A 24064-nucleotide genomic window follows, 5' to 3' on the forward strand; every position below is an offset into this window, starting at 1 on the left:
CCTAGCCATCTCTTCAGTTTTTCAGCTGTTTCTTATGGCTCTTCTGAAGAGCAGCAGAGCTTGGCATGATCCTTACATGCTGTTGGTAAACTCTTCATGGAACTGTTAAAATTTGCCTACGCTTATTCATTTTATTCTGCCATTCTTGACTGTAAGGAGCAGAAGACTATTACAGTCTGTCTTGAACCTCAGGAAAAGGCCACAGAGTTTCCAACTCCCTTGAAAATACTGGTTTTTGCAAAACCCAAACTACCACAGTTATTTTTAGCAGAACCACTTATTTGCCAGAGTTGATGGTTTAGGTTTCCTTTTGCCAAGGATAAGGTTATTTTTCCAACCCATTACATGTTTGTAGTTGTAGATACACATTTTAAAAATGAAGTCACTGGGACTGCAGAGGAGACCTGCGCTTAGTCAGCGTGCTGCTGAGCTTGGTTGTTGTACTGTGATGTGAGAATCCAGCATGGCTCTCTCTCTGAAATAGTCTGACAGTTTGGCTCGTTCACAGCACTCTCACCTTTCTGCTTACCAGGAAGAGGACTGGGAAGGATTTCTAGGCAAAGAATTATTTTTCAGGAAGAGTTTTGCTTACAAGAAAAGGAGAAGATTTTTACCTTTGCAGGTGAAAAAAAAATAAAAAGAGGAAGAAATGAGGCTTCAGACGTGAGCAAAGCCAGACACCTAGAAACTCTGTGGTGGATTGAATCTGCACAGCATTATGTGTTTTGGGTTTGCGCACACATGGTAAGAAAATTCTTCATGGAATGTTACTGAGACCTTAATACAGATGCAAAATCCATTTATTGTCTGTTTGGTTATATGCCACTGTCCCTTCTGACCTTCCCCACACTTGGAGCAATGAACATTTTCTATTCCAGTATATATGCTTATTTTGTTTTTAACCACTTCCTCACACTCTGCTATTCATCTTTTGTGGTACCAGCAATTTTTTCACTTAGAGGAGGATAGGTGCATTGATGTAAAAAAGGCAAGTATTTGGAGAGAGAGCGGAATTGGCTGGAGCAACTTTGATGGATTATTTTTTTAGGGCGTGGGGGGAATAGAGAAGGGAGTTTGGGGACAACTTGTTTATGTCAGGACTACTGGTATACACAACTACTCAGGATCTACTCTTTTCTCCACTGTGTGCTTACCCCACCCAGTTATTTCCCCAGAACCTCAGTTCCTCTGTCTGAAAGCGCAGGCAATTCAGAATTTTCCTGCACTTCATCATTTTTGCAGTCATTCCCTTCTATTACTGCTTGAAGATATAATATAGTGTGTGCAGCCAGCAGTTCCTGGCTGATGGTCAGAGAGGCTCTCCTATAGTCTTGAAGGAGGACATCTACTTTTGATTTCACTCTTCTCTCACCTCCAAGCTGCAGGTACAGCTGAGCAGAGCTCTCTCTCCAACCACAGCTGTCAGCTGTTCCCATGGTCAGAATTAGCAGTGATAGCTTAAACAATTAAAATGGTAGCTTTTCACATACTTTTTTTTTTTTAACATAAATAGGCAAGGTAGCATCATCTGAGTAGTTCTGCTGACAGCTTTTAAGGTTGGTAACCTCCACAGGAGTCCAGACAAACACTGGGCTGAGGGTAATCACTCCTTGAACTGTTGTAGCTAGAGCTGGCATATGATATCTAGCCACGAGTTGTGACTAGCATCTGTGATTTGCCTTATGGCAAATCATTTCTCTTAGACAGTGCTTGAAGAAGTTAGATAGGAACTTAGTCAAGAAAGTATATGCTTCAAACCTAGAGTTGTGTTGTCATGTGCATTCTTTTCTCTATTACATGATCACAAGATCTAAGAACTTGTCATGGCTGGTTGCTACAATTTGCTGTCTCAGTAGTAAGAGAAAAAATATTTTACAGGAAGCAATTGCTGTGCTCACCTCAGTTTAGACCTTGGTGGAGGAGCATAGCAGGTATGTGGCTGTGTCTGACAACAGAACTTGGTGCTGTGAGACCTTAATCCACACACACACACCATCCAACTGATGCTTTCTGGAGAATTTCAGAATACAACAGATAGTTATCAACAGAGAATTAAGTCAGGGTAATGGCAGAAAGGAGATCTGTTGATCTTTTCATAGTCCACGTAGACCAGGGTGCTCTTCTAGCATGGTACAGATCTATGTGAAAATAGACTTGGAGGAGGAGATGCTTCATGAAGCACTGTGAGCTAGAAGGCCATTTAAGATGTGATACTGCAGAAGGAGGAATTGGAATTTCTTCTATATACTTTATCAGCAAAACCAGAAGGAGAATTTCCATCTTCTGCAGCTTTTCCTCTGTCCTCACTGAAGCTCACCACCACCTCAGGCTGCTTTTGTGGGTCAGTATTTTTCCTTTGTGACTATGCAGATATGTGTGTGAGACAAAACCATATAGATACATGCCCTTTCTTTGTACCCTTTAATAGCTTTTCACAGAATTGATCCCGCCTATTTTTCCCCCTGACAGTTTTTTTTTTGGAAGCCTTTTCCTGAGTCGAGTTCCTCCCACACAGCCCAGTGTGGCAGCATAACTGATAGTGGGCTGTGAGGCGAGATACATCATCAGTGGTGTGAGCAGAGTGCCGCCAGGACTTGGTTGTGCGTTTTCAGCCTCACATGTCTGTTGAGCTATTTGCGTGCTGCAGAAAGCATTTCAGTGGAAGGAGTGGTCACCTCTAGCAGAGGGTGTGAGAACTAATCACTATAGGAGGATTGGAAATGCCTTCAGTCAGTGCTGTCTTCAGAGAATCCCTTCCATGGAGTAAAGCCATAAAGCTCTGCTTCCAGTCCTGTCAGTGCCACGGTGTAAGAGATAACTGCGCTCTCATTTAAACCAGGCTGATAAAATCTGCTTCCGTTGCACAAAGCTGCACTGCTTCCTTATGTGAGGAAGGAGGTGAATTTTGCTGTGGGCCCTAGCTGTGATTTGCCTCCCCTACTTTCAGCAGTGTCTGTGTTTTGGAAAAATCTTGTTTTTTCTTGGATCTTGCCTTCATACTCAGCAAAAGACTACTGAGCAAGTGCAGCTACAGGCTCATTTTCCCCTTGATTTGTGCTGGTGTTACCAAGGACTGACTTTGACTGACAGTCTCTGAACAGGAGAAAAACAGATTCACACTGAAATATGCTCCTCTCCTAATTAGCTTAATGGGAAAATTAGCTCCTTGCATGTTTCCTTTGTCTCTCAGGTAGATCTATAATTAATTCAATTTTGGTACATTCTTCTGACCAAATGCTTGCATTCTTAAATCTACTTCGTCTGCATCATTATGGTCAGCCTAATTCCTTAATTTTGCAGAAGTAATTCAGAAGGCTTAATTTTGGTATTTTTCTCTGGACCTTTGGCTTAAAATGAAGTAATATATAACCTTTGAAGTTACCATCAGCATAGGTTTGGTCTCTACAAAAGCCTATTTGAAATGAGAGCTACTGTCACCCATTGGCTTGCTTTTGGATGGAGATTTGGATAATGGCACTAATATGGTTCTGTCTGATCTCCATGGAATTCCAGGGCCTGCAGGTAGTGTTGTGGGTGGCTTCTAGCAGTATGGCACAGCTGCTCTGTACGTGTTGTCTGAGCAGCTGTTTTACAAGGCTCACATTGCAGGGTCTGCTCTCAGTGCCACCAGGTAACTGCTGAGGCAGCACATGGGTGTGTGTTTTGGATCAGTTTCATACCTTGTTCTCCAGAGGCAAGTTACTCTAGTTTGCAAGGATACCTCAAAATAGAGGCAGTTGCTATCCAATGAACATCTGTTGTTTGGCTTAATGTATGAAAACATTAGCTAGGGTTTTCTTAAGCCTGTTGGCAAAAAGGTGCTCTTTTAAAGAAATGCCAATAATAATAAGGTCTGAGTTTCTTGACTGGGAGTGGGAGATTATGTAGATTTACCAACCTAGAGAACCCTCTGATACTCAGTGTCATGATTAGAGGGTGTGAAAGTCTATTTGAGGACTTGGCTAATTTATACTACTTGAGTTCCATGGCAAAATTATTTCAGGTAATGCTTGACAGATGTGTTTTCTAGCAGTAAGGGCTCAATATGTTACAGAAGACATTGTTTGCTGTTTGACCTTCTCATTTTGAAGCAATACTCACACTAATGATTGTTTTTGAGATCTTGAGGCGGGGATAGTTTTGCAAATTGTGCTCCAGGCTGAAGTTACATGATTGAAGATTGAATAGATGGTTTTTTGTGTGTGATGTGGACAAATTTGTTTACCTTGGGAGATATAATTGGAAGATGGTAGGGTTTATAAAAGGAATGTGTTTGGATTTTACACTCACTTTAATAATCTTTTGCTTTCTGTGTGTACCCATGCTCAGGATTGAAACCACATTTCTAGAAGGCACATGGAATACATGGAAGGAAAGAAGCATGTAATGTGTATGTGATCTGTAGAATGATTTTAAGGGTGTGTGTATATATATTTGTTTAAATTTTTGCATATCTATCTAGATAATCATTCATCTCACTAGGACCATGACATCCTTAAGAACCACTGCTACTAGGAAAGTACTATCCCTCCTAGTATATCCTACATTTGCATTAAGAACTTGTCCTTGCTACCCTCCAGAAATCTGATTTCTGTTGCTTTTCCCTCCTTGAGCTTCTGAGAGGTTTGGATCTCCCATTAGAACTAGGGGCTGTGACTGGAGACTTCCTTGGTTATTTACAGAAAACCTCATCTACTTCTTCACTGTGTGGTCTGCAATAACCTCCCATCACAATACCACCCTTACTGGTCTCTTTCCAACATGAACCCACAAGCACTCACCCAGCCTATTATCCATCCCAGAAATGAGCTCCACACGTTTGAGTGGTTCTTTCATATAAAGGACAAAAATTCTTCATTCTTCAGGGAGTTGGAACTAGATGTTTTTTAAGGTCTCTTCCAACTCAAGTTGTTCTATGACTCTGTGATTCATTGCTTGATTTTGTTAGGTGGATCTCTCCAGTAGCCTTCATTGTTCAAGGAGTCCTGTGGTTGTTAAAGGCAAAGTGCTGCCTGTGATACCTGTCATGCAGCCAGACTTGTAGCTACATGGACAAGCAACCAAGGATGATGGTTGGAAGATCAGGTGAGCTTCAGTTGCCTTTCTACATCATCCCAAATCTAACACTCTACAAGTAAAACATCTCCCATGACATTATCTTTGGTCAATAGATTAATGCCTTTTAAGCCCTGCAGAAGGGAATTTCCAGCCACTATCACCCAGCCCTTCCTCATGGTGCTTATGCTCAGTTCAGGACTTGTGGAAGTTGAAACCCCACTTCATGGAGTTTGTTCCCCATCCTAGGCCATTATGGCACAGTACAAATCCCGTTTGTTCAGGCTTGAAGGCAGAGAAGCCCCAGAAATCCCAGGCTGCCAGCTTCTTGGGTGTTTCCATCCACTGTGTCCTCACAGGTGGCGTCTCAACATTCCTTCTTCCTCACATTGTGGTGCTTACCCCTTGTTCCCCCTCTATTCTTCTCCTTCCACAGCCTGCTTACATGGCTGGCCAGTGTTCCACAGCACTGCACTTCCCTGAGAGAGGCCATGGAGGAGGCTGGGGTCACCTTCTCCCTCTGGGCTGTGGCTGCTGATTTGCTAGGGTGCTATCTCCAGCCACTACTTCTGATCCAGAACCTACTAATTCAGATGGGAAGGATGAAGTGCATAATGGCCCTGGGCTTCCTGTGAAAGAAGGAAACAAATTGCGATGGGTTCTCTATGGCACCATGTTTTGCCAGTCTCATAGAGACAGGAGGAGGCAGTGTAGCTCTCCAACAAGGAGTATTGTTCTGGGTCTTGAAAGGAGAAACCCCACTGGATAACCAAGATTAACTTTTCATGGTTAGTGTTTATAAAAGCAGATCCTGACAAGGGTGAGAAAATATTTGTTGTGTTCTTCTATTCAGACATTCTATTAAGGGGGTTGCTGCAGTCAAGATCCCCATTTCAAGAGTATAAAAAACTGTAGGGTTGCTGTTTTGTTTCATGTGGTTTTTCCCTACAGGGTATGGTGATACCTCCTCTGAACCTTTTTTTTTTTATTTTCCTCCTCAGTGCCAAAAAGAAACAATATATAATTTCAGTAAGTCACCCTTACCCATTAATAACCACCTTTGAAATAACTTTCTAAGCCACTTTAGAGTTCTTCCCTGTAAGTCAAAAGTTCTTTTTCTTGTGTTATTTTCTTAAAATTGTGGAGTGCTTTTTAGTCATTCAAACACATACCTCAGCCTCATCAAAATATTAATAAGTAGGTTTTTATGCATAAGTTTTTATTTCCAGACTCAATTTGCACCTGTTATGGTTTGTTGGATCAGTGATTTCATTTTTTTAATGAAAATTCTAAGGAGGTTTTGATTATGAAATGCAGTCTCGCAAAGAGCTATTAAGTTTTAATGTGTCAACATCTGCTTTTCTCTTAAATTACTTTAAAAACTTCATACCTGTTTAAAATTTGAGGGGAAGCCTATGAATTAAAAGTCTGGGTGACAGGAGGCTTCTTTCTATACCTGTAACAATTTGAAAAACAAAACATTAAAATTGCTTGGAGCCAAATTCAAACTTGCAAAAGGAAGTCATGCTCTAGAGTAACAAGCAGGATGATTCCTTAGGCTTTTTTGTGTTTAACCTTTTGAGGAGGTTTGAGAGGGACATTTTAAAAGCCAGTGACTAAGTCTAGTCTTATGATTCCTCAGCAAAGGGGATTGATGTGATCCTTTTAGTGTGGGAGAGGAATTTTGGCAGAAGCACAACGTTACCCAAAATCACATAGTGTGACTGCCAACTGGAAGTAGTACTTAAAGCCCTTACCCTATGATTCTGCATTTGAGCCAGTGCTCCTGCATCAGTTTCCATGAAGTTGGGAGGGAGAGGAAGGAAAAGAGGGGAATTTGTTGTTTATTTGTCCCCATGTAAGTTCAAGCCCCATGCAGCATCATGGAGGAAGACACAGCAACACCATGGCTGTTGGTGAAAACAGGCCTGCAAACGTGGCAAGACAGTGGTTTATAGCTCACTGACAAATGACTTGGGTTTGGTCCAGCTTAAGCTGGAAACAAAATTGTAAGCTGTAAGTGGACTGGATCCTACAGCTGTTCACCAGAACTGGGCTTTTGTTGGGCTGCCCCTACCCCATCAGCCACTCCCAGAGCAAGGCGCTCTCAGCACTTTCTCTCCACATGGATTATTCAGCAGAATCCATTAGAAAACTGACTGCATTGCCAAGGATTTGTTTGCCCTAGGACTGGTCTGTCTGAAAGGAAAACACTGCAGGAAGATGTCTGTAGAGTACTCCTGTCCCCCAGGATTGCCTGTTTGCTTGTCAGCGCTAAGGGAAGGAGAGATGGAGTGGCCATTTTGTGTTGCATAGAGTACTTTGTCCTCTAGCCCCTGTTTGCACTGGGAAGGTGGGAGAGAAATGAACAGAGAATGATCAACCTCAGCTGAACCACTGAGGTTTGCTTGATTCAGGTGTCAGGATCAGTAATAACTTTATCTATTTGCCTCAGGTATGTATGTATTTTATTATACCTTTTTTGTTGTTTTTTTTTTTGGTCAAGCAAACTGGGTGCTCTCTATATTAGTTCTGGCATCCTCTCATCCACTTTCTCCTACTGATTCCTACTGCCCAAAGAGTTGTGATCTTGAGCCCATTCTTCCGTGTTGTCTCTGGGGCATGTCTGCAGAGTGAGCCACTGTTGCTCTCCCCCACGGCCACAAACTCATCAAACAAATGGAAAAAAAACAGTTTTTTTCTAGAGTAGTGAGTTGAATGGGTTTATTCCTGAGGACCAGCTGCAGGAAGGATCTGGTATAGGTTGAAAAAGAAAGGATACATGTGGGCAGAAGATCACCCAACCTTGTGGCATGGATCAGCTGGATTTGGTTGTCCTAGAGGTGTGCCTGGAGTGTTCCTTGTTGAGTATCCTCTGTCACTGTTGGTGAATTCACTAACCAACTGAGACAGATGTGGTGGTTTGGGTGTTCCCCACCACCACCCCTCCCCCCACTTTAGAAATCACCCAGACTAGACTCAGCCATCTCTGGAAATTGAGTGAAGCTTATTATTTACAGCTTAGCAGAATATACAAGCAAATATTTACAGTATGTATAGTTATATACAGAAATATACAAGATAAAAGGTAATACAGAAACACAACTCCCCTCCCAGAAACCTGAGTCCTCAGGAGGGGCTCTCCACCACCCCTTCACTTTCCTCCTACCCCTCTTAGCCTTACCCCAGTCCCAAGGAAGAATTGAGGTTCAGCTAGGGGGGTTAGGAAGCAAAGTGGATTCATTAAAGAAACAGGAGGTGAGGTTAGAAAGATGCAGCTCCAAGCTTGCCAGCAGCAGAACTAAGAGTGGTCATCTGTGTTTTGCTTTTTGCTTTTATGCATCTCAGCAAGTCTGTGAGGGAAGTAGACATCACCATTGTTTTCCTTCCACAGCCTGTCATCTAATTCTTCTCACCAAAACATTCTAGCTAGCTTCAAACTAGCACATCCACCAAGAAGCAAACTCAGTGAAGCTTATTCTGTATAAAGTCTACACTGATCTCGTTGTGTCACTCTCCTGTTTTCAGTGTGGGCTGTCTCCTATTTCTTTGGGGGATATTCTTTACTTTCATGCAATTCTGTTAAGAGAGCCGGTCAAGCACAAGAAGACAAATTGGTTTAGAAAACAAATTTAATTCATCCTGATGCACATAGAACCATTTGTGTCATTTGCGTTATAACCTGTAAAAATGAATGGATGTCATTGATGCTCTTCCCATTTCCTAGTCTTGCAGAGTGTGGCCACTCTCAGCATGGGTGATCTCTCACCCTAAAATATTGAAGCCAGGCCTACAGCAAATGTTATTCTTCAGCTCAGTAATTCTGTATCTCACAGCAACAGCTTCCATAAGTCGATGACTATTGTAAATGCCTATGTCTTGTGGTAAAAGGGATTTAAAAATAATTATTTTGCCTCATTTGGTCTGTTAATTGAAGTCAACAAAACTCTGTGAGAAAGGGAAATAAAATGTATTACACTTTAGGGATCTGATAGTTTGGTTTTTGGGCAGAAGCTCTCTTTCTGAAAAGTGTTTCAAGCAGACAAAGATTCAGATTCCAACAGGGTTGCACCTTTTTCTAACATTGTACAGCAAATCAGACTGAACACCCGAAAAGCTTTCCAGGTATTTAATGGGAAAGGTGCAAAATTCTGCTACAGTGTTAGCCTTGTGCCACTTCATAGTTAAACTGGACTTTAGCCTTCACCTGGCGATAACAAAGAGGCTTGAATTGTGCCTATTTACGGGCTGTTTTGTTAATCACCCTTCTTTTCTAGCAAAGATTTAAGAGCTAGCCAGACCCTTCCTTGCAAGCTGCAGGAAGCATTTTTTTACTAACCCTGGCAGAAGCTAATTCATACTTTGTCTCCTGTGAATACTGCTGTATAAAGAGATAAGGAGGGAACACCAAGCGTGCTACTTTGCCCATCTCCTTGCAGTAATTCAGCCAGCTGGTGATTAAAGCATCTAGTTTTGGAGGGTACCAACAGAAATGCTCTGGAATTTCATACTGAAATGATTTAAGAAGTTACTGCTCCAGCTGTCAGCTATGTTTCTTCAGCAGGGATGGCTGAAGGAAATGAAACATGATTTCCCCCTCATTGCCCTTCACAGCCTGGTGTGCTACTTTAGGCCGAATTGTGCTGACCGTCCTTTCCCAGAGATGACAACCTCCAGCAGAAGGGCAGAACTGATAGTTTGCAGAGGCACCTGCCAGCAGGTTTGAACTTGTATGCTCGCACTGCATTTGGGTTAGGATTCAGTGAGGAGACTGATCCTTGTGGCATATTGCCAAGAACTTCAACAAAGTTTGTATGGGTCGTACACTCGCATCAACAGAGAGCATTCTGCTTCCTGGGAATTGCATCCTATAGCAGATGCAGTTGCCTCTTGTGTGGGGAGACACACTCATGGGATTTCACAGGTGCACATGTCTGGCCATGCTGTCATGGATTTGCTTCCCAACTTCAGGAAGGACAGAGACACGTTTTAGCTCACCTTTCAAAAGACTTTTTACAGTATCTGCTGTTATTTGAAAGAACACTTCTGAGATACTGTTTTTCTTTTTATTATAGTATACTGTATTTCCTTTTTTGAAGAGTTCAAAACTGGGCTTTTTGGCGAGTTTAACCTTTCTTCACATGTAAGGCAGAGTTTAAAATACTTGTATACCTCCACAGAACTGGAAGGAGAGGAAAGCTTTTGTGTGAGATCCACAAAATAAATTCAAGTCAGACAGATTTTGAAGCTTCTAGAAAGCTAGAGAAATACTTTACTGTTAAAGGACTGGTTTTACTGGAGCTCTGCATGTGCTGCTGTCAGTTGTTAAGGTTTTTGCCTTCTTTAGAATCTTGTCCCTAGGAATTAACATGATCATTCTGCAGGCTAAATACATTTGGCAGTTTGAAGAAGTGAAAGCATATAGTTTTCATGTAACAAAGTATTATTTAATCTAATAGAAATTGTGCAACATGTAAGAGAAGAATTTACAAACAGAAATCAAACGAATGTCCTTTTTGCAAGTGTTGCTGTTTCCTGTAAAGTGTGATGGATTCAGGTAATTCCTGTGAGCTCCATCAGAGGCATGCCCTCATCTCCTGGAAATTGCTCTGAAGTAATTTGAGGCATCTATGATTCCTATCTTGATGGCTGGCAATACAGCCAAAGTTATGGAGAGGACAGTTGCCTTCCAAAACCCCTTTATATCTATATGATTAGTCAATTTACTAAGAGGTTTCTTACTGTTATATGTTTATTTGTTTGTTTTCTTTTTCCATAATATCTTCTTCGTACTGGTGTGGAAAATCCTGGCTATTCATTCATTGAATACGTCAATATAGCTGCTATGCCATTATCTTAATAACCTGGGTCAAATGCAACTTGTGCGCTGCTGCGGATCAGCCCCACCTCCTCATAGCTCTGTCAGAGTGTGTGGCCTTCACCCTTGGAAAATTGAAATGGAGTAATTGAAAATTACTATTTCTATGCAATTTACCTCCCTGAAATGGCTCTTGCTTTCTGCACTCTCCCATTGCATGCAGCTAAATGGACACATGGGAAACTGTTGTGCGTACTGGTATGATGCACATGCCAGAATGTGCCACATATACTCTGTATACATTTATCTGCCCTTGTTCTGTTTTCTTGGTGATAGTTTTTCTGTGTTGCATGTGTTTGGGATACAGGTGTTAGATGGGTTGCAATTTTTTTTTATACAGGTCTAATGTAATAGATTCGATTCTGGTTGGAGTGTCTTCTCTTCCCTCCATTGTATAAGCATCTAATAATAACCAAGTAACAAATTTTATAATAGGTCATGTAAGTATTGTTTAAAATTCTGATCTAGGAAAGTGGTCTCTGCAGGTGCTATATTTTTATTTAAATTTCTCTGATGACCACATGAAGTTAAAATAAAGCTGAGGTATGCATTTTTAAAGAGTTTGGATCATAGAATTATAAAATCAACCAGGTTGAAAGAGACCCCCAAGATCATCCAGTCCAACTTAGCACCCAGCCCTATCCAGTCAACTAGACCATGGCACTAAGTGCCTCATCCAGTCTTTTTTTGAACACCTTTGAGGTACAGAGAAGAATACTTCAGGAATAATTTTATTTTAATAACCTTCATTCTTACAAGAATTGCATCTCACATTTCTTTGTCACTACTGTGTGATTGTATTTTATTTCTAGTAGAGAAGCATTTAGACCTTATGCTCACCAGCTAAAAATAATACCAGTTGCTCCTAACTTATAATAGGATATGCAAGAAAAGACTTGGTCCCACAGCTAGTAAACAGTGAAAAATACTCTGGAGAGGGATGAGTGTTTCTGCATTCTTTTTCTTCTGTTCTTGGCAGAAAGCATGATAATAGCTTTATATACATTTCCCCCTCTCACTTCTTTTCTGATGGACATTCACACTGTTACTTCTGTTATCCTGTTTTAATTAGCACTCCCTCCAGAGAAGTTTCTTGATCACATGCTTCTAGTCAAGGCAGGACTGTATGTTTTTCCACTGAGACTTTGGCTAGCCTATAACATTTGGCTTAAGCTAAATACTGAGTTGTTTGGAGAAAATCTGATTATCTGAGCTGCAACCTGAAAACAAACTCCTACAAGAAGAGCTTTTATGAACAATGTTGCTATCAATTATCAGAAGTCACTTTGAAATAAGGTCATCTTCTGAGGTGGTTTTTAAGAAAAGTTACTGTGATGATACAAATGACTTCAACATCCTTTTTCATCACGATATCACCAAGGTTGGAAGAGACCGCATAGATCATCAAGTCCAACCTGTTACCACAGAGCTCAAGGCTAGACCATGGCACCAAGTGAAGTTAACATCTGACCACTGCTTTCAGGAGGAACATTTTGGTCTTTGAACATTGCAATTCAGAGTCCTATAAACAAATGTTTCAGGCATGTGACATGGTAACAAATGTCAGGATTCACTGACCACCTTTGTGTTTGTTGTGTAGTCTCTACAGCACTACCTATAAATATGTGACATCAGCTAGTTAATCTTTGCTCTTACTGGGGATGATTTTTGTGTTTACTTTCCAAGGTAACTGCCTAGATGTATTTGGTATGTAAAAAATGCTTCTAAGCATATAAGAAGCTATTGCTCTGCAGATTTGGTATCCATGACCTTTGATTTTGCTTGATTTTTTGGGTACTCAGAAGACTATAGCTATAAAGTGCTGTAAACCATTGTAGAAACCTAGTGGTTATCTTTTAGTCGAAGCCTTGACTGAGTTCTTCACAGCTGTGTGAAGGCAGCCACATCACATAGTACTGTCATCTTGTTAGATAATCAGTTGACCAGATACATATTTACTTACAAATTCACTGTAGAGAAAAATCTTTTCTGATCTGTGGTTAATCTGCAATGCCAAACTTTAAACAAGTGTGTGTGTGTGTAGATATATATATGTGTGTGTGTGTATTTTTTTTTTAGATGACTGATTTCTGAATGCAGGCCAGACAGAAGCAATTTGCACATTGAAATGTGACAAGCTCACAGTGTAGAATTTTAATCAATGAGACATTTTAGCTCATCTCCATAAATTATTTATGCTTGAAGACTAATATTGGATTGAAATATGGCAAACTTGCTTTTCCCAGAGGAGAATCTGGAAAGAGTATATAAAATCTCAAGGTGATGAAGTTAGATACAGTGAGGAGCACTCTGCCCCATTACGCTGTTAATCAAACTGGTTGTTTATGGCAAAAGGTGTCCCTGTTACTACGTTTGTAATCGAAACCTTCCAAAATACTGGCATTCCTCCAATTTCTTGTGTTAAAATTGCATCCCAGAGACAAGACTACTGTTGGGCTTACAGTGCTTTGCTTCATGGAAACTAATTGCTTTGCTGCTCTGATTTGTGAGGTTAACTAACTGCTGTGTGGAGTAGTTGCACTGTTCTTCACTGTGTTATTGGTGTCAGACAACTTTCCTTGCAGCCATCACCTTTCAGTGGACTCTGATGAAAGTATCACAGATCCTCTTTCAGCACCAGAGATGGTAGATACATATTTTGCCACTGCAGGACATGGTTGTCTTTTTGCAAGTACTAGGACAACATCTTTTGACGATCACTTGTGTATAGGTATCATCAATCATTTCCAGTCCTTTTAGTACATATCATATGAAACTTAGAGTTCAGCTTTTCTAAACTTGATCCACAAATATGAATTATGATATCTAGTAATAAAAAAGAATTCTTATATACTAAAAAGAAATCTATGTTCATAAAAGGAACACTGAGATCACTGGAAGCTTCAAAGATGAATTTGAGTCAGAGAATGATTGACTTGTACTAATAGGAGGAAAACTTTATTCCCAGCTGGAGAGGAAACAGCACTGGCAGAAAAATCTTTGAAGCATTTGTTCATAACAGAACAATCTAGTCTTTGGGGTTCTGTTAAATGAATTAAAATCAGCTTCCTTTCTCTTAACACGCTGAATTTACAATAAGAGATTAACGGTACTAAGAGGGAATTCTTAGACCTCTGACTTGATTAGCGCTTCATAAGTGGACAAACTTTGTTTTGGCCAGAACTGAATAAGTAACTCATTACAAATAAGTAATTCAAGATGATAAAGAGGGTTTTGCTCATAAAAAGTTCAACTACATTTAAGTAAATACATTCCATACATTTTTCTTTTTAGTGAGTGGGAAAGGAAGAGGTGCCATGGCTGTTCTCTCTCTGAGTGTGGTTAAAAATCTCTTAACTTATAAATCTAGGAAAGAGGCAGAAGGTTGAGGAGGATTCTTGAATTTCCAAGTGTTTTACACGAGGACTCAGGCTATTTCAGACAGTCTTCAAAGAAAAGTAGGTTGTAAATATGGAAAAATCAGAAGCCATGTGTATGACATGGCATTAGCAAGTAGAAAAACTTGCTGATGGTATTGGTATTTATCACAGTAAGTAGGTGATACTCAATAAATCACTAGGCTGATGGTAAGCTTGAACCATCTTCAGGACTGCAGCTTCAAAGGTACCTTATACAATACCTTACACCCAGAGTGCATGTGTGTGGAATTGTAGATGAATATTGCTGCATCAGTGGATCAGCTGGCACTGTTTCTTATTCACATCATAAGCTGCACAACTGGTAGCATACCCCATGAAATAAATTATTGTAATTGTCATAATAAAAGTAATTTAACAGACCACTTTATTTTTTTTTATATAGTCAGCAGCCCATAATGATTAGGTGTACTGCATTACAACCTGATTATCTCAAATACACGTATTTGAAATGTACATGGGATTTTTAGGGGCTCATAATGCAGTTTGCTTTCACGTGACTTTTTTAAGCTGCATTAATACTTTACAGAAGTCTTCACATACTGCTCCTTTGGGATTTGGAAACACAGTAATTACATGGTAAACATACACTCCTTATTGGAATCACTTGTGGCAGCTTAGCAGTATCCTTGCACTTCTTTCTGAAGAATTATATGATCCTAATTTTTGGGTTCTCAGTCTGCTGTGTATCACAATTGCTAATCTCCACTGTAGAAGGTAGTTTGAGTGATTGGTATTGGGTAAATTGCCTGTGTTAAATAGGTGACAGGTGCTAGGGAGATATTGGTGATGCTGTCCTATGAGTTTGCAATGGCATTTTCATAAATTAAGATATTTTTCACCCTCTGTGTAGTCTTAAAGCAACTGTAGTTTAGCAGTTCCCATTTCTGAATACTATCTCAGAGTCAGGATGGTGCAAAGACTAAGAGCAACACAGCACACAAGTAGTCAAACATCCAAAAACAGATGGAAAAGATCTCCTTCCTTCATCACATCGAGTGGGAGTTAAATTATACATCATCCTTTTATGTCACAAGCAAATGACAACATATTTAAGAGACATCATTAGAGTACCATAGTTGTCAAGAACAAGCTCAATGATACTGTAAAAAGTGGAAATAAATAACTAACTTCCCCTAAACCAAACATCAAAGCGTCCTACTATACACTGTGCACTTGCCATATGACCCCCAGTGTCTGATAAGTGAAGACTTGGAATTTAGTGGATCAGTGGTTGCACTGGGACTGTTTTGTTTGTTCTTGATGGATCTTGTTGTATGCTTTACTAGTGAGCTTTTCACTTGTGGCACAGAACGAAGCTACATGGAAAGCTGCTTTCTGCAGATGTGACTTGTGATGAGCCAAATATTTTTTAATATATATCAAAAAATAATTTTCTAGTCCCTTTTTTCTAGATTACTCTTCATTTGTTTGGTTTTTGGTGCTTGTTTGACCATGATCATTTCCTTTTACATCTTTTTTACAGATTGAACTGCAAATCTTTTTAGTCATCTGATGAAAAGTTTGTTGATACAAATCTTGCTGGCTTTGTTGCTCAAGTACATTTTAAAATTCTGTAGCATTTTCTAGGACATACAGTATTTGGGGTAGTTAAATGTTGCTTGATATATTGAGAAAAAACAGGATAACTATATAGTATCTAGGTAGTTTCTGCCTTGTTAGTAGATCATGAGGCATCCCTTAAATTCTGCCACTTTCTCCCGCTCTGGCCTAGTTTTTGTGGTATAAATCTGTTCGAGGAAGCACTCCCTTTCATTGTATCCTAATCCTGTTTCAAATTGATTTCCAAGCCAGAAGGCAACAAATGCTCTTCCCAAGTCACTTTGAAGGGATGACTGTAAAAGGTGATGCCTGTTTATGTCTCTACCTATTTAACAGGGAGTAACTGTAGAGACAGACAGATATTTTTAGCTTCCTTCTGAATATTTGACTTACAGAGCTTAAGAACAGTTATGGCTTGAAAGAAGTTTGGGGGCAGTTGTGTGAGACGGTAGGAGAATGCACTTGCCAAGCGTACTGCCAAACTTACTCTGTTTGTCAGTGGGAAGCTGCAGCTGTACATCTGTCCTGTGTGTGACTGCACAAAAGCAAATACAGGTATCTGTGATTTTTCTCCAAAACCTAACAGAGGTTGTCTACTGTTTGTGGAACAATCTGGTGTGCCAGTGAGTAGAACAGACTGCATTTTAAAGTATTGAAAACATAGGTTTGTCCTTGAACTGGGTGTTGAACGGGGGCTGCTCTTTAAGTGCTGCTGCAGTGGTGGCAGGCACATACTTTGCTAGTTTGCACGCTGCATTTCAGATCCTGGAAGTAGGTTTGCCCCACAGCTGCTAAGTTTTACATTATATGGGGTGCTTTGCTAGTTTGAAGCAAGCTGGAATGTTTTGGTAAAAGAACTAGATAACAGGCAGTGAAATGAAAACAATTGATGTCAACTTCTCTCACAGTTAGGCTGAGAGCTCTGGGAAGAAGAAAGACTTTTTCTCCATTTTTGTTTTTCACTCTTGCTTTTGCCTTAGACTGAGACACATCTTTCTAACATCACTGCTTTCTAACCCTGCTCCCTAACCTCTTGGCCGCACCTTTCTTCTTCCTGAGAACTGGGGTAAGGTTGAGAGGGCCAGGGGAGGTGTTGGGGTGGTTTGAAAGCCCCTCCTGGGGACTCAGGTTTCTGGGAGGGGAGTTGTGCTTTTGTATTGTTTATCCTTTGTATATTTCTGTATATAATTGTATATAACTGTATATATTGTAAATAGCTGCTTGTAAATTCTGCTAGCTGTAAATAAATTGCTTCATCTATATTCCCAGGGTCCGTCTGAGTTAGCTGGGGCAAATACAAAGTGGGGGGGGGGGGCGGGTAAGAGCCCAAACCATCACACATTTTATATTGGCGCCCAACATGGGGCTCGAACCCACGACCCTGGGATTAAGAGTCCCATGCTCTACCGACTGAGCTAGCCGGGCAAATACAAAGTGTGGGAGGGGCGGGGTAACCCCCAAACCATCACAGGTGCATTGAGGGAGTCCATAACTTTTTGTGAATTCAAGATGTTCAGTACGTTGTGAAACAGTAGGAATAATTTAAATATTGTAAGACTTGGAATTAAGGCCATATAATACCTTCCTATTACGGTCAATGAGTTTTCCAAATTAGGAAATTATCTACAGATATTTTTATGGCAATTTTGATTTATTTTTGACATGGGAAAAAAAAGAAATTTGAATTTAAAACTGTGATTCAGATCTGCCTCTGGAATTATGTTTGCTATCATAAAAACAGAGGTAGAATGCTCTGTGTCTGTGTTTTAAAGTTACCAGTGTAAACAAGCTGGCAAAAATATGAATGTACTTGTGGAACTTGTGTTAGGGATACTTAAGTTAATTATTATTGTTGTTAAAGTTATTGGCAGTTGAACTTTATTGTTGCTTTATAGTTCTTGTAGAATTATCAGTGTTAGCTCTTTTGAAAAGTCCCATTTACTTGGGAACAAACGAGACAGAAAAATCCTGCTGTCAGGCAACAGGACAATGAAAATCCTAGTCTGAGAAGCGATATTTAATTACTTACATCTTAGATAAGCTTGTAAAACAAATTTGATTATGTGCAACAGACAAGCTACTGACCTCCACTTAAAATCCTGTGTACATAGGAGTGAGCTGTGGGTTTGACCTGAGACTTGAGGGGGGTGGGGGAAAAGTCCCAAGTTTCCTCTTGCATGTCGACAAAGAGCAGCTGTGGTCTGTACCCTGCCTGGGGAAGGACATGCATTTGCCAAAAGGTTTTAACCAAGGTAGAGCCTGAGATGAGTCAAAGTGCTTTCAACCACAGGAATAGAATTCAGTGAACTAGATATGTTAGGCCCTATATGCCAGTTCCTCTGTTCAGACACATCCCAAAATGTTAGTTACTGGTGACTTTCTTCCTATTGTATTAAGAAGAAACCTGCTGTTGAACTCACAGAAACACAGAACGTTATGGGTTGGAAGGAACCTCGAAAGATTGTCTAGTCCAACACCCCTGCCAGGGCAGGATCACAGGAACACGCCCAGACAGGTCATGAATGTTTCCAGGGAAGGAGACTCCACAAACTCTCTGGGCAGCCTGTTCAAGTGTTTTGTCACCTCCGCAGTCAAAAAGTTTTTCTATATGTTCATGTGGAAACTTCTGTGCTCCAGCTTGCACCCTTAATTGTGGTGGTGAAGGTGGATAGTTTGATTTCTGATGGGCTCTCATGACAAGGAACTAAATTTAGGTCATCAGGTGTCTTTGAGGGAGGGAGTGGGTTGTTCATTTGTTTACCTCTCTGCTATAGTATTGCATTGCAATCCAAAAATAAGCATGCTTGCTCAGGCAAAGCATTTCTAAGGCTCAAGTGCAGTGCATTACCCAGAGCTTACTGTGAAATTGTGCTGTAAATGAGAGGAAGGTGATTTGAAAAGTGCAGAGTAGACAAGCAATATCTTTTTAGGGAATTGAGAAAGCAAATACACCTTGGAAAAGCCTTTGTGTACAGAAATGGAATTGAAATCTTGCAATGACTGCCAAAGAATAGAAAAGCCTTCCAGATAGTGGTCTGGGAATAGGGAGGACGGATTATGTTGTCCCAGATGGAGGGCTAGAAGTTGAGATTGCAAACATGCGTCAGTGCTTTTCCACTGAAGTTCTAATTCCAGATTCCTATGTAAGACTTCACCTTCTAAACTCAAGCAGACGTCTGTAGCTGGGCAAGCTGTAGCATTTACCCATCTCTAGCAGCACCTTTGCCCCTGTCTTGGAAATGGCAGCCTCCTAGGCAGGGTTGCTGATAGGACATCTCTGCTGCTCAGATGCTTTGCTTCACAGCCTGATGTGAAAATGTAAACAGCCACTTACAATGTTTTATGTACAGTGTGGCACTTTATTGTAAGTGCTTGCCAACCTCAGTTTATATTGAATTAATATGTGGACTTTATGATTATATTTTGGCATGACATATGAGATGCTACCTGCCAGTGTCTTAGATGTTTGCCTGGCCTTGTAAGTGACTGAATTCCCAGAATGCATACACAGTGAGAAAGAGATACAGCCCTGTAAAATTACTGTTGTTACTCCTGGAATATCTATAATGCACATGTTCACACACAGGAAAAATACCAATAAAGAGTTACATATGAATATAGGAAATTGCAACCTTTTCTTATAATGCTATGTGGTATGTTTGAGTCCTCATATGCATGTTTTTCCTCTGGAATACAACTGTTTTTTCCCAATATTAAGCTGTTTGATCAAAACTCCTTTTACATCCTATACTGAAGATTGAGATACATATTATGGAGAAACGAAGTTGAATAATAAAATACTATTGCTTCCAGGAAAGATGGGAAACTTTATAGATCGTCTGCTGCAGAGATTGCTCATTTTTACAGGGAGACAAGAATAACTATCTTGTTACTTACTCTGAGGAAGAAAAAAAAAAAACAACACCAAAAATTAACTTGAGTGAAATTCCATGGGGATATAGTGCAGCAGGAGTATAGTGCGACCATTTTTGAGAGCCATATGTGACAGTCCAGTGTTATATGTGAAAGCTGTTCTTTGTATGTCTGTCCTGTGTGTAATTCTGGCATGCTTTCGCTCCTCTCTCTTTATAGTGCTTCTGCTTTAAGTGAGATCTGCAGAAAAAATTGCTCTCAAGTCTGGGAAAGATAATACAACACCTTAATTGTCTGTATTACAAAATGTTCTGAAGTGCTTGCAGAGATGCAGTTTGTGTATTAAGTCAGATGGAGTAACAGGGGCATGATGCAATTGTTTCTTTATGGGCCTGATGCCATCCCAAGAACTACAAAGGCTTGTTACTTGTTAAAGATTGCTTTAACCGTTGGCCAGGTGGGTGTCACGTGTTTTGTTCAAATGCTTTGAGCTCTGTGAAAAAATGGAGTCACAAGACCCCAAATCATTTTGCTCGCAGGATTGTATCTCCACATGCACCTCTGTAAATCTTTAGGAAGACCAAACACTGTTCAAGGAATGCCATTTTGGATTTTTTTTTTTCCTAGAGAAGGATATAAATACTATTCAGTTTTCTATTTGATTAATCAGGATCTAAAAATATTTGTTTTGGACAGAATAATATGTTGTCATGCTCCCCACTCCTCCTGGAAAATGTTGACCTTTCTACAAGTTCAGTTCCGTGAGGAGCATCACTTCTGACCACTAAGGAAAGCAGTAAAAATCTGCAAAGCTATCTTCACTCAGATTCTGCAAAGAAGTCAGTTATGGAACTGTTGATTTGTGCTTGGTTCTTCTTGCCAGTAGGATGCTGATAATTTTGCATTTTGAGATAATTTAATAAACTGTTCACAGACACACTTTAAATTTGGATGTTATGCTTCTAAATATTTGCCTGCCCTCACTAAGATAGCATCAATGCGGTCTTTCTTTCTGTTATGGAAGTAATTTTGGAAATTGAAAGGTGCTTTGGGGTTTGGGGCTTTTTTTTTTGTTGTTTGTTTGTTTCATTTCATTTTGTTTTCTATTGCTTCAAAAGACGTAAGACAGATTAATGGGGAGGCTTTTACAGGTTGTCCAGGTAGAAAGCATCCATGCACATTAATGCACTCAGAAGCCTACAATGATTATTTTAGGCTTTATTTTCTTTCCTGAATATTTTTATCATGTATACACCACATGTGTACTCTCTTTGCAGCTCCTTTCACACCTTTGACTGTTGAGGTATAGAAAGGATCTGTTAGACTGATCCAAATCCAGATTCAATATTAAACCTATTTTGTCAATATTTCAGTTATCTTCTGTTATCTTCTGTATAGCTATTTGTGCTGAAACTTCCACACATGGAGTAGAAATTATTACTACTCCTACCTTGCAAACCTAAGGTGTATCTTTTTGGTTTCACTTTAAAAAGGCAGAGAGCTTCTCTAAGAATCATTTTGTGACAGCAAGATGCTGGAGTTTTTGTGCCTCTTCTGCACTCATCACTAGCTCGGGTAAAATCTTGGCCTGATTATCTATGTGCCAGGACTGTGTTACCAAAGATCGGAGCCTAAATAGTGGAAACACATTGAGGGCTTTCACTATATTTTCCTCCTTTGTTGTAATAAATAGAAATCCACTCTGATATTCTTCATTACCTGTAGATTAGCCAAAAACTTCTTTAACCGTATCATTGTTAGCTAACTATAGGCATCGTATAGATGGATAAAAGAATAACCACATGCAAACTGAAAGAGAGAGAGAGGTTTACATGAGTTTCACATATAGGATATTCTGCCTTGAAATATTTTTGTGGTAGCATTTAATTCTTTTTAATATAATTCTCAAGGGAGATTCTCCAGCAGAAAGACTGTATTTATTATTGATTTTGTTTAATGTTCAACTTTGGACCCAAGCTGTTTAAACAGATTACTCCCTGCTTTTATCTGAGTCAACTTCCTCATGCTTTCATCAAAGCAAAACAGATTATTTGACTTTCTGTCTCCTAACACAGCATTACAAGAGGGTCATATGTTAAGTGACAGTGATGGATTCTGTAGCAGGGAATCGCCACTCTGTATGTAAGTCTGCTGTAATAGTTCTCTGACAAAGACAAAAAGATCCTGTTCTTATTTATTTGCAGGCTATTTATTAGTATTCATTACAATAGTATTTACTCTGTAACTGAAGCTAATACATTTCAGAGCTAAATTAAGTGAGGGTATGTTTGAACTGGAGCAATAATGTGCAGACATAATACATTTGAATCCTGTACCCTAAGCAACGGTTTCTTTTTCTTTCTTGGCCACACACTACATGTGATCTGGTTAATACCTTGCAATAGGAGGATGCTTTCTCTTGAGACTGACTTGGAGTGTGGTTGTTAGAATTTAATAGTAACCAGCACTGACACAAGCTCTGGGCACACTCAACGTTTTTTGGTAGGAGCAAAATCCCCTTCCATCCATGGCATCTTAATTCTAAAAAGGTTAAGGTGATTGTAGTGAGTTACCTACCTCTATGGAAATTATTTGTAAGACTGCTGGGAACATACAGAAATTGAGCTGCATTTATGTTTCAGTTCCATCTGCAGGAATAGTTGGCTTACAGATGTAGTATATGGGTTCCCTCAATCAGAGGGTGACAAGTGAAATCAATATGAACATCAGGTGCTTTGGAGATACACAGTGTCATCAACGGCTGTAATGTTGGCAGATTTCTCTGAACTCCCTTGGGCTTTGTGCTCCAGGCTGAGTAGCTGAAGTGATAAAATACCTTCTGTAGGTTCTGAAAACAGTTTTTCCTAGAGAAGAACCACAGATATTTTCTGTTCCCATTTAAGTTGTGGAAAGAGGACTTCAAACTGTAGCAAATGACAGCTCCCAGACACAGTCTCAATTCACAGCTGAAGCAGGCTTGAAGGTTTTCATGCAGAAGGCGCATGACTCCTTGTGAGTGATGCAGATGTATTAACTCGTTGTTAGAACCAGGCTTGCCTTTGCGTGGTTGTCCTTCTCAACAAACAGCACTTCATTGTAACACCTCAGCATGGTAAGCCAGGAGAGAGCAGCGATGCAGGTGACATCAGGCTGGCTGCACTGAGCCGTGTAAGCCTACCACGTCTGAACTCCAAATGTAGAGAGAGGGTGCTCTGGGTGGGGCTGAAGTGAAGGAGAGGAGTGTACAGAAACAGGAGCTGCAATAAACTTGGGAATGGTGCAGGAACAGATGTTCTCATTGGTCTAAATTTTTTGTGTTAGCTGCCTGTAAAAAGCTGCTGTGAATGGTCAGGGCACTTGCAACTACCAAAGGAGTTCCTGGTAAGGCTCAAAATTGAATACTAGTTGCTTGTGTTTCTCTAGGAAAAGCAGCACAAGGCTGAAATTGCTGTACTGCTAAAACATTACTCACCTCAGCATCTAACATCTGGACACACTGCAGTGTTATTTGCAACCTGTAGTAGTTTTACATATACTTTTTTACTGTAAGAATCCTTCATTTGTGTAATTTATTGATGCCTATACATATTCAATCACAAGTTACTTGTTTTCATTATATATTTCACAGGCAAGATACAGACTGAAAAAGTCTCGATCTTTAAATTAGAGTGTCAGTCCTGACATGGGTGCTGAATTGTTGTTTCTCTGGTAGTGTCTGATAAACAAGTTAGGAAGTAGCTAAGTTCTTGCTATCCAAAGTAGAGCTGATTAAGTTAATCACAAGATGTACTCTCCCTAGCATGTTTGTGTAAGAGTTTTGAGTATATGCTGAGAATGGGGGGAAAATGGCCCTCCCAGCTTTTTGTGTTGATGTGGAGGACTTACACATTTTTGAGGTTTTTGCTTATACCATGTAATGCTATATAAAATTGGGTCACAAATCATGATTACAATGATCTATGATCTACATCAACCTACCTACCTTTCTCTTTTGGTAAAAATATACCCCTAGGTTAAAGCCTTCCACTAGCATAAATGCCTGGACTCTTTATTAAAATCTGATCTCATTATGTGTACTATCAGTGTTAAAACAGTATATGCTAAATCTCAGTCATTTAGAAGTTATCTGTGCCTGAAAAGATGAAATGAGAAACTTGCCAATTAGTATAAATGTCTTAGTGGAGCAGAAAGTTACTTCAAAGAACTTGATTATATATTTGGGGGTTTTGATATATGTATTTTTTTCTGAAGTACTTCC

General features: G+C 39.9%; 1 protein-coding gene and 1 non-coding gene across 4 annotated transcripts in view; one reads left to right on the forward strand and one right to left on the reverse strand.

Annotated features, from left to right (window-relative positions):
* The window catches only part of PLXNB2 (plexin B2), a 273275-nt gene that overhangs the window by 59354 nt on the left and 189857 nt on the right, over positions 1–24064 (forward strand). The gene's annotated exons all lie outside the window — the stretch shown is intronic.
* TRNAK-CUU (transfer RNA lysine (anticodon CUU)) lies at positions 17286–17358 on the reverse strand. Its single transcript has one exon. It is a non-coding gene; the product is annotated as a tRNA-Lys (tRNA).

The sequence above is a fragment of the Pogoniulus pusillus genome, chromosome 4 (assembly GCF_015220805.1).
Source record: "Pogoniulus pusillus isolate bPogPus1 chromosome 4, bPogPus1.pri, whole genome shotgun sequence".
NCBI classification, from domain to species: domain Eukaryota; kingdom Metazoa; phylum Chordata; class Aves; order Piciformes; family Lybiidae; genus Pogoniulus; species Pogoniulus pusillus.